Source organism: Fukomys damarensis, unplaced genomic scaffold (genome assembly GCF_012274545.1).
Source record: "Fukomys damarensis isolate Sample0158 unplaced genomic scaffold, DMR_v1.0_HiC HiC_scaffold_2, whole genome shotgun sequence".
Taxonomy (NCBI): domain Eukaryota; kingdom Metazoa; phylum Chordata; class Mammalia; order Rodentia; family Bathyergidae; genus Fukomys; species Fukomys damarensis.
Genome location: NW_022900914.1, coordinates 971,208 through 984,082, shown reverse-complemented (window position 1 = coordinate 984,082; position 12,875 = coordinate 971,208). Strand labels below are relative to the sequence as shown.

The 12,875-nt window shown below is 43.5% G+C and overlaps 1 pseudogene; it reads right to left on the bottom strand.

Moving 5' to 3' along the window:
* Positions 1-6,712: 6,712 nt before the first annotated feature.
* LOC104850472 lies at positions 6,713-10,203 on the bottom strand (annotated as a pseudogene).
* Positions 10,204-12,875: the final 2,672 nt, after the last annotated feature.

The following is a 12,875-nucleotide window of genomic DNA, read 5'->3' as shown; positions in this document are numbered from 1 at the left end:
GTGTGTGCTTTTGGTTTATGCCTCTCAGCTTATCCCTGCCTAATTTCTACTAATGAGTTAGCTAATTAAGGATGGCTAAATGAAAAGGATAAACCCTCAGTGCTTAGCTAGCTTATTCATAACTGTAGTACAAAATAGTAAGTTTACTCACTGAACTGCTGAGCACTGAGCTGCTCCACATTCCTGGATCATTTGAAGCACAAAAATAGTCCACAAAGCGGGAGTGCTTACACCTGTTTTAAATAAGGCATTGAGTCTTGATGTGATTATATTAAAATTGTGAAGGGCACGTAAAATGCCATGTCATCATGACTGCAAAGAACATATACTCTAATAAAGAAAAGACAGCACATATAGTACGATTGAAAGGACAATCAAAAATAAAATCCTGGCACATAAAACACAGTGAGATGATGACACATATGACGCTCTGAAGTCTTCGTTCACGTCTGAGTCAGCAGAGCTGCAGCGCAGGCCTGGCGACGAGCCCATGTCCACTCTGTCTAGTGGTGCTGACCACCTTGCTCACCCTCCACATCCATCTGAGTGGTCGAAGAGCTGAAGTACCCTCAGCGTCTTGGATCCGTTCACTCAGAGCCTATAGAATCTGCATCTCACCGTACAGCCGTCAGACGGCCGGGGCTCTTCCATTAATAAAGTTGGGGACCTCAGGTTCGCTTCTGAGCACTCACCATGCTTTCTCCTGCCCTCAAAGAAATAAGCAAGAAAGGAGATTGGTTTTATCTGATGCTCTACTTGTCTCTTCTTTGCCTTTAACACCACTTAGTTCACGCTGAGGTTCCCCATGAGTTTCGGCTCAGGTACCGTCCAAGGTATCTGTTTTGAGATGTTAAAAATCCATTTCTATTTTACACTTTTTGAAATTTGTGACCACTTAAGTCCTCAGTCATGGGCCCAGATATCCTGAATGTATCCTCAATGGGATTTAAGTTAACTTCACTCATTGTCCCATTATATACTGAACCCTGGGCTAAGAGCTGAGAATACCTGGGTGACCTTCCAATCTCTTCTTTGTTCAAGGTGCTCGTATGCGAGAAGGAAACAAGGTCAGTTTGGATACTATTTGAAAACTATTCATCTATATACATTGTATCCACTTAAGCTATGTTAACCAAATGAGGGTAATAGCCCTAATAATAAAGTTTGTCATTCGGAAAATGTGTTAATGGATCAGAGTCTGTGACATTTTTCTATTATTTCTTACAGTAGCCATGAAAAATACCATTGTGTGGTTTAAATATGAAGTATCTCCCAAAGACTCATATATTAAAGGCTTTATGCCCAAAGCAGCGATGTTCAGAGATGAGGCCTAGACAGATTGGATCATGAGAACACCAACCCCACCAGTAGATTGAGCCACTGATAATCTCATTAGCTGAATGGGCCGGTAGGAGGTGAAACCTTGTTGGAGGAAGTAGATACCAGGAACTTTCCTCTAAAGGGAATATCTTGTCTTCACACCTTTCTCTCCAGCTCTCCCCTGCTCTTTCTGCTTCCTGGCTTCCATAAGATAAGCGGCTTTGCTCTCCCAGGCCCTTCCACCATGACATTTCTGCCATGAATTCAACTGACCATGGACTGAAACTTCTGAAACCATGAGCCAAAATAAGCTCTTCCTCATTTAATTTGTGTGTATTGGGTGTTTTGATCCAGGAACTGAAATTTGACTAACACAGATATTTGCCACTGTCCTCATTATATATAAAGAACTTTAAAACTGAAGAACAGGTGAACTGCTAATAGCTAAAAATAGCAGCTTTGGAATGGATGCATATTCCAAAGTCAGAATCTTTCTACTGTGTTGATTCTGGGATCATTTTCATAATGCTTTATTTCTGCTCTTTCTACAAATACTAATCAATATACTTAGACTAAATTTATGGTCCAAATTAATCAGTCCAGTACTTTAGCAATTAAAAGCTATGCAATGAAGAAAGATTATAATCTGGGATGTTCTGATATTTGGCCAATTTTCAAAAGTTCAAGTCATGACGAGTTAGGGCAGAGTAGTAAATGTACAAGGAACCTCAATTTTTCCTGATAGTAAGCAGCACCATGATGTAATGGTGGGAACAGGGACTTTGGCGTCACACACATGCAGTTTTCAGTCTTGACCTTGTCTTCTCTGGTTAGTTTGGCCATGGGTCTCAAAACCTTATATGCTCAGTTTTCTCAGATATAAATGTTTGTGCCACTTTTCCAAGAGATAGTGGTAGGAATTGAATGAGATCAGGACTGTATCGTGCAGGGTGCAGTGTCCAATAAATATGTCCCTAAATGGGGTCAACTCCCAGAGTAAGAGGCTATGAGGATGGTTTAGAAGAATTACTGCTAAGATGATTATGGATATGTCTTCTGAGTTGGGCTGTAGTCCGGTGATGGTGAAACTTTGGAGGCCGAGAGCCCAAACTCTGACCCAAAACCCATTTGTTTATGGCAAAGTGCCAACACTTCATTTAAACCTAAAAACTGAGGTTTTAGTTTAGTTATTTGATGCATGACTGCTGGGGCAACTTGGGTCATCTGCCGATAGAGAGGGCTCTGTGTACCTGCTGGGGCACGTGTGCTATAGGTTGACCACCATTACCCTACTCCTTAGGAGAACAGTACGATGCCAAGGACATGCTGGTGTTGAGTCCTGACTGCTCACCTCATCATTTATATCCTTCTGTCCACCTGGGGGGAAAATGCCCTGCCTCCCCTTTCAAAAGTAGCAGGACAGTGTTAAAGCAGAGGCAAAGTAGACAGGATTTTGTTAAAGGTAACAGTCCCTTTCCAAACACCTGTGAAATATCCATGTACCTATTAATCTTAGCTCTGCCTCGAAAAGCTCTGCTTTTCAGTTTGGCTGTGAAACCAGCACAAGCCCTGTCTAGTCCAGCAAGGAGCTACAAAGCCCCAAGGCAATGCCAATGGCCCATAATATCTCCTTGCCCTGGAAAGTTCCGCAGAAGCACTGTGAGTCTTCAGAAATTGACTGGCTCACTGTTTACTGGCAAATAAGTTTTGAGATCCCAGTATGTCTACACTTTAAGGGCCAGGTAGCTACAGAGCTTTTCCTTTTAGGTACAAGATGGACATTTAAATTTTAAAATGTGAAAGGAATTATAGAAGCTTAAATCAAATTTCCATTACGTGTGCACATATGATCTCTTTCTTTCACATCCTTCTTTCTTATGGGAAATTGGCAACATTTTCAAGAGTGATAATTTGACAAGGATCTTCTATGAGCCCCACGTGTTTTATCTATGATCCACCAAAACCCTGCAGAGTGGACCTAGTTTTAGGTGAGGAAATTGAACACAGGGGAAGATAACTGTAAATGTCAAATGGCTAGCAATGGGAGAGCTGAACTTCACACCCATGTTTGTTGGAAGTCTATGGCGTGTCAACCTGGACTCCTCAAAGACATTTGATAACTTCCATTCACTGATAGACCACCAGGGTCACGTACACTGCTACTGAATCCTTCCAGGTGAATTTTATCCCTTGTGGGAGTGACCAGTGCCAGCACACAGTAAGTGAGGGGTCAAGCAGAAGCAAACCATTGAAATAGGAGACACACACACACACACACACACACACACACACACGTCACTGAACAATAAGGATCGAGACATTTGAATCCTTCCCTGCCTATCCCAGTTGTAACAGGGACTTCATGAGGACATCAACATTTATAACTCTGATGGAATTAAAAAGCAAAACTAGAGCTTAGAAAGCAAATTTTCCAAGTTGAAAATATGTTTTTTACAATAGCCTACATATAAAATTGTCCATTGTCTCAAATGTTCTTATGTAGGCAACCCAGGGTGATTAAAAGAGTTTAGAGAATGAAGGCAAGATCTTTAAATATTTAAATGATTAAAATGAAAATTAAAAATAGATTTTCTTTCACTGAAAGTTTTAAATTGAATCCATACACCACTTTTGATTTCTAAAGCTAGCAGGAATGCATTACTAAGTATTAAAGATGTTTAAAGTGAAAATGTGAATTCAATACAAAAAAGATGACTCATTTTAGATACAGTTTGAAATTTGTTTTGTTGGATCCAAACTCCTGTTGGGAATGCAAGCAAACTTAAATTTGTAAGATCAGTGTAAGTTCTATCAACTTTAGAAAAGGAAAGAAACTGTTTCAATATATTTTCTGCCCGGGCACAGTCAGCTTTGAGAGTCAGCCTGTAAATATTATGCAGTGGTTACTTTGCTTGATACCTAAGGTGGTCTGTGCCCCCAGGACCTGCACTTTGGAGGAGCAGAGAAAACACATGCTAATATCTGGGTGGTGTGGTCAGAACCAGAAGCTCCTAGAAAGTCTTGCTGTGTGGAAGGGCTGGCGCTGCCTGGGATTTGAGGAGCTTCATGAAATGAGGGCACTAATTAATTTATTGGAGAGCTCATTACTCAATGGCGGGGTCATGTAAAGGCAGTAGGTCAGGTGGCAAGCCTTTCCACAGTGTGACTTCTCTGGCTCTCTTGCTTGGCTTCCCAGCCAAAGCTAAGGAGCTCTCTTCTGCCATGCTCGCCTATAGTGCTGCTTCTGCCTCAGAGCCAGCCAACACGAGATGCAGAGCTCTTAAAACCTTAGCCCAAATAAACCCTTCCTCCTTTTAGTTGTTTAAATTAGGCATTTTGTCCCCTCCATGGAAAGCTAACCAGATACGCTAGGCTGCCATAAGCAAGACTTCAGGAGCCCAGAAAGGAACTTCAATATAAGGTGATTTTGTTAAAGAAGATGCTGTGATGTGAAAAGATCGTGGTTAGAGAAGTCAGATGAAACCAGGGAACAATTTCATAAGAGGTATTTGCAGCATCTGTTCCTTCCTGGTAGGGAAGTTTAATGGAAGCAGATGTTTAGTCACCTACAGCTCCTACAAAGCAGAGTGTGATGGTGCCTGCACAGTCGTGTGGGGCGCCCACAGAAGTCCGTTCCACAGCTGGGTGTGCCACACAGTGAAGTGAAGGCCTGCCACTGTGCAAGCTAAGATCACTATAAACCGCAAGCACAATAAGGAAGCATAGTTTGTTTTGGTGTCTGAGACAGACCATCGCTTTGTAGTTCAGGTGGGCCCTGAACTCACTGTGTAGCCCAGGCTGGCTTCAAAAGAAGCATGGCTTAAATCTTGGGCACCTAACATTTTTTTTCCCTTTGAAAAGATGTCTTAGCTCATTTTCCATTGCTAATAATGCAATGTTACAGACTGGGTAAGTTATAAAAGAAGGGGTTGTATTTACTTCATCGTTTTAGAAGTCCAAAAGCATGGTGCTGGCCCTGGCTTCTGATCCAGGTGTGAAGGCATATCTGGTGGGGTCTTCTGTGGGCAATCCTGGGTGATCAGGGCCTCACAAGTTGAGAAACAGGGAGCTTGTGAGAGCCCTGGCTAAACTGGCTTGAAAGGCAACATACTCTAGACTTAGCCCATAACCTGTTGGTCCATTGACCACAGGACTGGGTCAGGTCCTTCATGACAGCAGAACCCTAGTCACATCGTGAAGATCCTGCCTGGTCTCATCCCTTAGTTTCTGATTGTGGAGACTAAGTTTCAACATGAGTTTCAGACGGAGCAAGGCATATTCAAGCCATAACATTCCATTCCTGTTCCCCTAAAACTCGTGTCCTTCTCACAGACAAAATAAAATCATTCTATCCAAATAGTCCCAAAATCTTAATCATTCCAGGGTCCATTCAAAAGTTCCAAGTCTCATCTGACATTTAAAGTGAACTCCTTTCAGCTGTGAGCCTATAAAATAAAAAGAAATCACTTGTTCCCAACATACAAGGCTGGCACAAGCACAGGTTACAGGGCTATTCCAGAGAGAGGTACAGGGAAGCAATGAGTGACCATCCCAAAGCAAATTCACAATCCCTCTGGACACACAGCAAAAATTAGAGCACCATGTCTGGCATTCTGTGCAGGTTGGGTTAGGGGTTGAGCCCCCAAGTCCTAGAGCAGCCATGCCCAATGCTGGTCTCTGCCTACTTTTTCTCTCTTGATTTGGGGGTCCCATGACTGCAGCTTCCTGGCTGGTGATGTCCATGGGTAGCTCTGTAGTGATGGGCCCTTGGTGGGAGTCCTGCTCCCAGGGTTTCTTTAGGCATAGCCCAGTGGCAGTTTTCTGTGGAAACTTGGAATTGTTCCTATTTCCTGCCCAGGTCACCTTTACATGTGCCCATGTATGTGTAGATACACACACACACACACACACACACTCATGGCTATGCACCCAAAGTGTAAAAAATTCTTCCAAGTGATTCCCAACATTGTTCATGAACTTTGCCGGTATGACAATGTGAATATTGCTGGAGAAATCTATTCAAAATTAATACACCTGTGATTATTGGCCCAACATCTGAAGAGAGGTGCTTTGGAATTTGCACTTTTTAAAATATAATATAAACAGGCAGTATCCACATAGTTTATTTCTCACAGTTCTCCTGACAAAGGAACATTATTCAAAAGCATACTGTGTACACAAATAAGAAGAAACATACAAAATGTTTTAAAGGATGCACAACAAAATCTACCAGTATAAAAAATGCAAGTGAATTCTTGCTCAATGCACAGACTAAATTTAATCACTTGTTTAAACAGTAATAAAATACAATCTTTTATGTATCTTGTTCAGACTACAAAAGAGGGAAATATTACCATATATATGATTTTTATATTAGGCAGTTTTCTTTGATGAGTTGTACCGACAACTCCAAATACAGAGGCAGAAGTTTGTATATTTTAAAGGAATTAATAATGTTGTGAATTAGAGACTTTACACAGTTACTACCACTGGCACTTTTCACCATAGTTTGTACACATCACATGATCATCTTATAGAACATTACATTTAAAAATATATCTGAGTGATGATTTTAGAACATTCACACACCATGAGCTGGTTAAGAAGCAATGCCACAGTTGCCTTCTGTAGTACTTTGCTGTTGATGACAAGGACAGTTCATTGTGGTTAAAAGAAGTTACGTATCTATGGTTAAGCAGCTCCAATTTACTAAAGGCCATCAATGACCAGCACTGGACAGTGAGTTCTTTTAGAGTACAGATCCTAGAAGCAAACACCATCATTGGTTAAAATTTTGTCTAAAGAAGTCAGTTTCTGTGCTGAAAATTATTTTCACCAAATTGAAAGCTACTACGGTGTTTCAATATAAATGCCTTCTTGTTACCATATTTGTGACCAAATTCTCTGAAACCTTTGGGATTTGCTCACATGGATGTACGCTCTCGTGTCCGTCTCACCCGCTAAGCTCCCACCTCCAGGCTTCTAGGTGGTGGGGATTTACCAGGGAACCAACTGTCTGCTCATCAGGACACGTGGCTGCTGAACAGAGATCGACAGCCACGCGGTGCAGATTGGGGCTGGGCAAGAACACTTGGGATGCGCTCGTGCTGTGAGTGTCATTCAGGGAAAGCAGAGGACCTTTCCGAAACGTGCACATCGCCAACAATGATGCCACTGCTGTGTGTCGAGAGGACTCGTGAGGGACGCGCTCGCTCTGCTGTGTCATCTGTTCTCTGGGAAGTAGTTTGGTCCAGTAATTATAACTGGTGCCCTGGGACACGCAGCAGTCTCTGTCTAAGAATGTCTCTGACCTATAAACAGGCTCTAGCTGGTGATCTTCCTTGTGAATATCTGTTTCGTGTCGACAGTCCAAACAAGAATCACAGACACCCAAAGACATCTCCGGGACAGTCCTGGCAGTGCCACCGCACACCCTGGATAGGTGCCATGCCAGTTACACACTTGAAGCCCACATGCTGTATAGATCCACTTCCAGCTTGCATTTGCTGAAGTTTCTGCTTCCTTAACTTTTTAAATTGCAGTAATTCTTTATTTTCCAGTAAATTCCTATATGTGATTGGAATTTCTCCATCTGACCCCTCCTTGGCCATGGCTCCCCTGTGGCTGTGGAAGCAGGGCCAACCGTGGTCATTGTTCATGTACTCTGGTGGTTCGTGCAAGGTCATGAAAGCGGAAGGTTTAAAGAGGGGTGCTGTCGTCTGCTCACTGAAGACTTTTTGGAATACACAGGTTTAGAGTTCTGCCTGGAACCAGAATGCCAGCTTTAGTTAGCATTATAAAATACTCTGTGCTCGGCTAGCAAACTGTTTTGCCCAGTTCATCTGCAATCTTCTGCAAGCACCAGGATTCCACCTCCTCCAGAGGGTGCTTCAGGAGCAGCTGTGCCAGGTTTTTTCTGCTCTTCCACTGTCCACAGCTGGTTAAACATCTCTTGTTTGGTGTTGTCACACAGCCAGCCTCCTGTCATCTGAGGATGGCTTGGGAGCCCTCTGGACCATCACTTAAGGGTCACACAGAGTACAAAAGGGACTCTCCATCCTTCTCAGGGTCCACAAGACATTTTCTTCTAGCAGGTAAACCTACTTTATCAAAAACTCACTTAACTCTCCTAGTATGTCTCCTAGTAGGTTTTAAACTCTTTCAAAATCCCCAAGGCTCTTGGTGTATGGGTCCCATACCATCTCAGGCGACTGAACAACTCTCTGTGGACAAGGAAGCCCTACACCAGCCTTCTTCTGGAGTTTCTCCACAAACCCGATGGGGTTTCTGAGCACTTCCCTCTGGTTAGTGCCTAGGTTCTCGAGGTGCTGGACTGCTTGGGAGTGCTGAGCCTCGAGGACAGCAATCGCCTGCAGCCGTCTCTGATAATCTTTGTTTTGTTTCAGTGCCACATGCTCTGATTCACAGTAATGAACATCAGGATCCCATCTTCCTCTTCCACAGTGTGCTGAGTGGCTTTCTCTTTGGCAGGCGGCACAGGTCCAATACTGAGTCTCCCTTCTGAGGGTGGCTTGCTTAGTTCTTCACTTCCATAGTTTTGAGAGTTACAATATAAAACATTTTCATTTGGGAAACATCTCCAGATTTGTGGGAGACTCATTATCACTAGCAGTTGCGCCTGTTTCTTTAGGACTAAGATTATTCTCCTCAAATTGTCCATTCCCTCTGCAAGGAGAACTGTTTACAGTGGGACCAGCTCAGGCAGGGCCAGCTCTGTGTGGTGATGCCCTCAGGGTATAGTGATGTCCTTGAGGTTCTGACAGAGATATCATCTGAGCGGAGGCTCAGTCTAGAACAGACAGTGGCTCTGCTTCTCCCGAGACTGGCTCGCTCTCAAGACCTGCGTCCAGGACTTTCCTGGTACTTTCATCACACTGCTCTTCTGAGGCAGTGCTGTCTCCACCACATCCACTTCCTCCTCAGAATCCCTTAAAGATGACTGGATTTCAGAAATTGGGCCTGATGCTGGCTCAGTAGTCAGCTGATTAACACACTCCACAGACAGGCAGGCAGTTCCTAATTTGTGGTCCTCCAACTTGACCTGCACTTCTGAATTTGGGCAAGGCACATTACGGTCTATATAACTGTCGTCCCTCCTATTATCACAAAACATTGAGGTCTGGGTTTCCGAAGCCCCATTTTCAGCTACTGATTTCCCCTGCAGTGCATAGGAACCAGCACTGTTTTGTTCAGTATTCCCATCAGGCTGATGGTCATCACAGTTTATACCAGCAGAACCACTGTCATCAACACCACTGACAGTCAGATGGCCTGTGATTTCTTCAGGTACTGCACAGTTAAGTGGCCCTTCCTGCCTGACATTCACCTTTCTAACTTCCCTTTTCTCACAGTCATCCAGTATAAGACATCGACACGTGTGTCAGTCCTCTAAATATCTGTATCACTGTTCACTCCTGTCCTCTTCTGTTCTGCTGACTCCTTGTCTGATTTGATAGGTGAATCCTCTTCTGAACTGTTTGGTCCTTCAGATGTAAGACAACGTTTAATTCTTTTTAAAACTGCTGATACAGGTTCCGTTTGCCTTCTCTCACAATTTTCTATCACCTGCCTTTCTAGGTTATCCTTTTCCGAAGAAGAAAGTCCACTTTTCCTAGGGCTTAACCATGATTCTCGAGTACTCTGCTGCTTTAAATCAGTGGTTTTTCCATTATTATTTCCTTTCTGAATTTGCACAGGCTGTGGTCTCTTCTTCGGGATCTTGATTGTATTTGAGAATGAGAAGAGAGTTCTTCAGGGTGAGCAATGCTACGATTCCTTAAAGTTCTACCACAAAAAGATTCTTCCAAGCTGTTTAACCCCACTGTTGTTCGTGTAACACAGAGTAGATTGAGAAGAAGCCATACTATGGCAAGGCCCCACAATACGGTCATCGTGATCCACTCCTTGGGAAACTTGTATTACCAAAGATCTGTCATCATGGAAATATTACCTCTTCCTTGTATCCTCAAGGAGTTGGAGCTGTGTCTAGAATAGAGCTTAAGCATCAGGGGTTCAGACTCTCAGCTTCAGCCATGGAGAATACTAGAAACTCTTAAATTCCTTTAGCTGAGTTGTACCAGTATTAAGAGGGAGCAGGTTCCTGCAGATGTGTTTCTTAAGGCCTTTTAGGAAGTGCTTCGCCTAGTATCTGATTCCCAAACTTCTGTATTTACCTGTCATCACTGTTAATGTCCATGCTACCTTGAGACTTTGGGTGTTAATTATTTATGTGGTTGTACTACCACAGCTTGGTATCTTCTGTGTGAGACCACAAAGCACGGGCTGCTTGGGGAGGCACCACCACTGTGGCCGCACTCGACCCCCACCATGGCACTTGCTCCAGTGGCCACCACGGCAGGAAGCTCTGGAATTTGTACTTTTAACTGGAGATCAAAAGTAGTTTGGGTCCATCACAGTTCAAAGTCACTGCTCTCTCATTTCCACTCTAGGTGGCTATCAGCCTTTGCATGAACAGTGCTGTCGATGGAAAGTTTGTTATCTCACAAGGAGTGATGCTGGACCACTCTGAAAAATCACAAACTGCTTTCATGTCTGCAAATAAATTTCGCAAGATTTACTTAATGACCTAGCTTCAGATCCTTGAGGTAAAACTGTCATTTGTCATGTGAAAGCATTCAGACATTTAATATACTCATTCCTATGTTTAAATAATCATGTGAGTTTTTCTTCCTAGGGTAGATAGCTCAAGTGATTTAAAAATTTTCTTGAGTTAAGTTTCCAGGACATCATCATCTTTGGCACTTGACTATGGGCAGCTGTGGCTTACCGGTATCTTTCTCCTCAGTCCCTCTACAGTCCTTCGCAGGGTAACTGCATGTGTGCAGTGGTTGACTTACCAGTTCTGCACTGATGACTCACAAATATGCATCTCTTGTTCAGCTCCTTATACCCCGGATGCCTACTAGACATCCTCGAGTTGAGTGAGATCACCTTGTCATATCAAATTCATCATGCCTGTATTAGTCAGCTTTCCCACCACTGGGACAAAATATCCAATGCCTCCAATTTAAAGAAAGAGAGATTTACTTTGGTTCACAGTGTCAGCAGACCCAGTCCATGGTCAGATGGCTACAGGACAGAAATGCACGTAGAAGTAAATGGCAGAGGAAAGCTGCTCATCCCACGGAGACAAGGAAGCGGAGAGAAGAGAGGATCTGGGAACAACATACTCTTCCAGGTCATGCACCCAGCGACCTGCCTTCAACCAGGCCCCACCTCCTATCGGCACATTCAGCCACCAAACTCACTGATGGATGAGCTGGTGAATTAGTGCTCCATGATCCATTCACTTTCCAAATTCATGAGGCTTTGGGGGCCATTTTAGATTCATACCATAAGAATGTATACAATGAAACTCATTGTTTTCCCCAAGCCTACTCCTGCTCATTCTCTTCTTCATCTTCCTCCACATGCTTCTTCTTCTTTCCTCTTCTGATCCTTTTCTGTTTTCTGCTCAGAACCTACTGAGTTCTACTCAGAACCCCCTTCCTTGCTACATATCAAGTCTTTGGATATCAAAGACTTTGTCTTTGCTTTCTCCCTTTCTTTACCCTTCTTGTACAAGAAGCCACAGAATCCCATTGGTTCTATCAACTAAATGCCCTTGAGTCATTAAAATTGCCTTCATCTCCTTGCTTATGCTTAAGTTCAGGCCCAAGATGATAACATTCCAGATGCCCTTCATACCTCTGTGATGGTTGGCCTCTGACCAGTTTCCAGGATGTTCCTAAATGCAAATGCAATCATCGCACTCCTGTTTCACAGTTGCCTTCCTGATAAAGCCCCAGCCTTTAAACTTGGCAAGTAGACTCCCTCTGCTTTGGCCTCCTCTTTGACCACACTGTATATGCTCTGGTCTTCAAAAATGCTGAGCACCTTTCCAACTTCCCAGTTTTTTCCCCTAGTCTCCCACTCCTTTTGGCCATGTTGCCTCCTCTGTGTCATCTTTATATCTGCTTTGCCCAGGAAATTTTACTCTTCCTCCAAGCCTGGACTGCACATCATCTCCTGCAGAAATTCTCCCTTGCTGCCCTCTATTCTGAGTCCAGGGCTTCTCTTCAGGTTTCTATGGAACCCTGGGCTCCACCCCTGCTTTAATCTCAGTGGCTCCTCACCTCTCTGCTTCTCCTACTAAACTGTGACCTCCCTGAGGACAGGACTGTTTGTTTTTCACTTCTGCATCCCCATTTGGAAGTGAACAGGTTGTCTGGCACATAGTAGGTCTCCAGTAAATGCTTATTGAAAGGCTCTGTCAGACATGGAAATTCAAGCTCATTTCTCAAATCTCAAGCCAGGGCCCTTTCCTACCTTGCACTGTGCCTAGTTCTGCCGTCACTACCAGGAACATTTGTAAGATTAGTACCTACCTGCACTGGAGAGACTAACAGCTGACAGTTATGAGATCAAATAACAGGCAACTTTAAAATATTTTGTATGTAGACAGCAATATAATAGTAAACCTCAAAAACTCTGATCTGCTGACCCCAAGCCAGAGACACTACATGCTGGTTTCT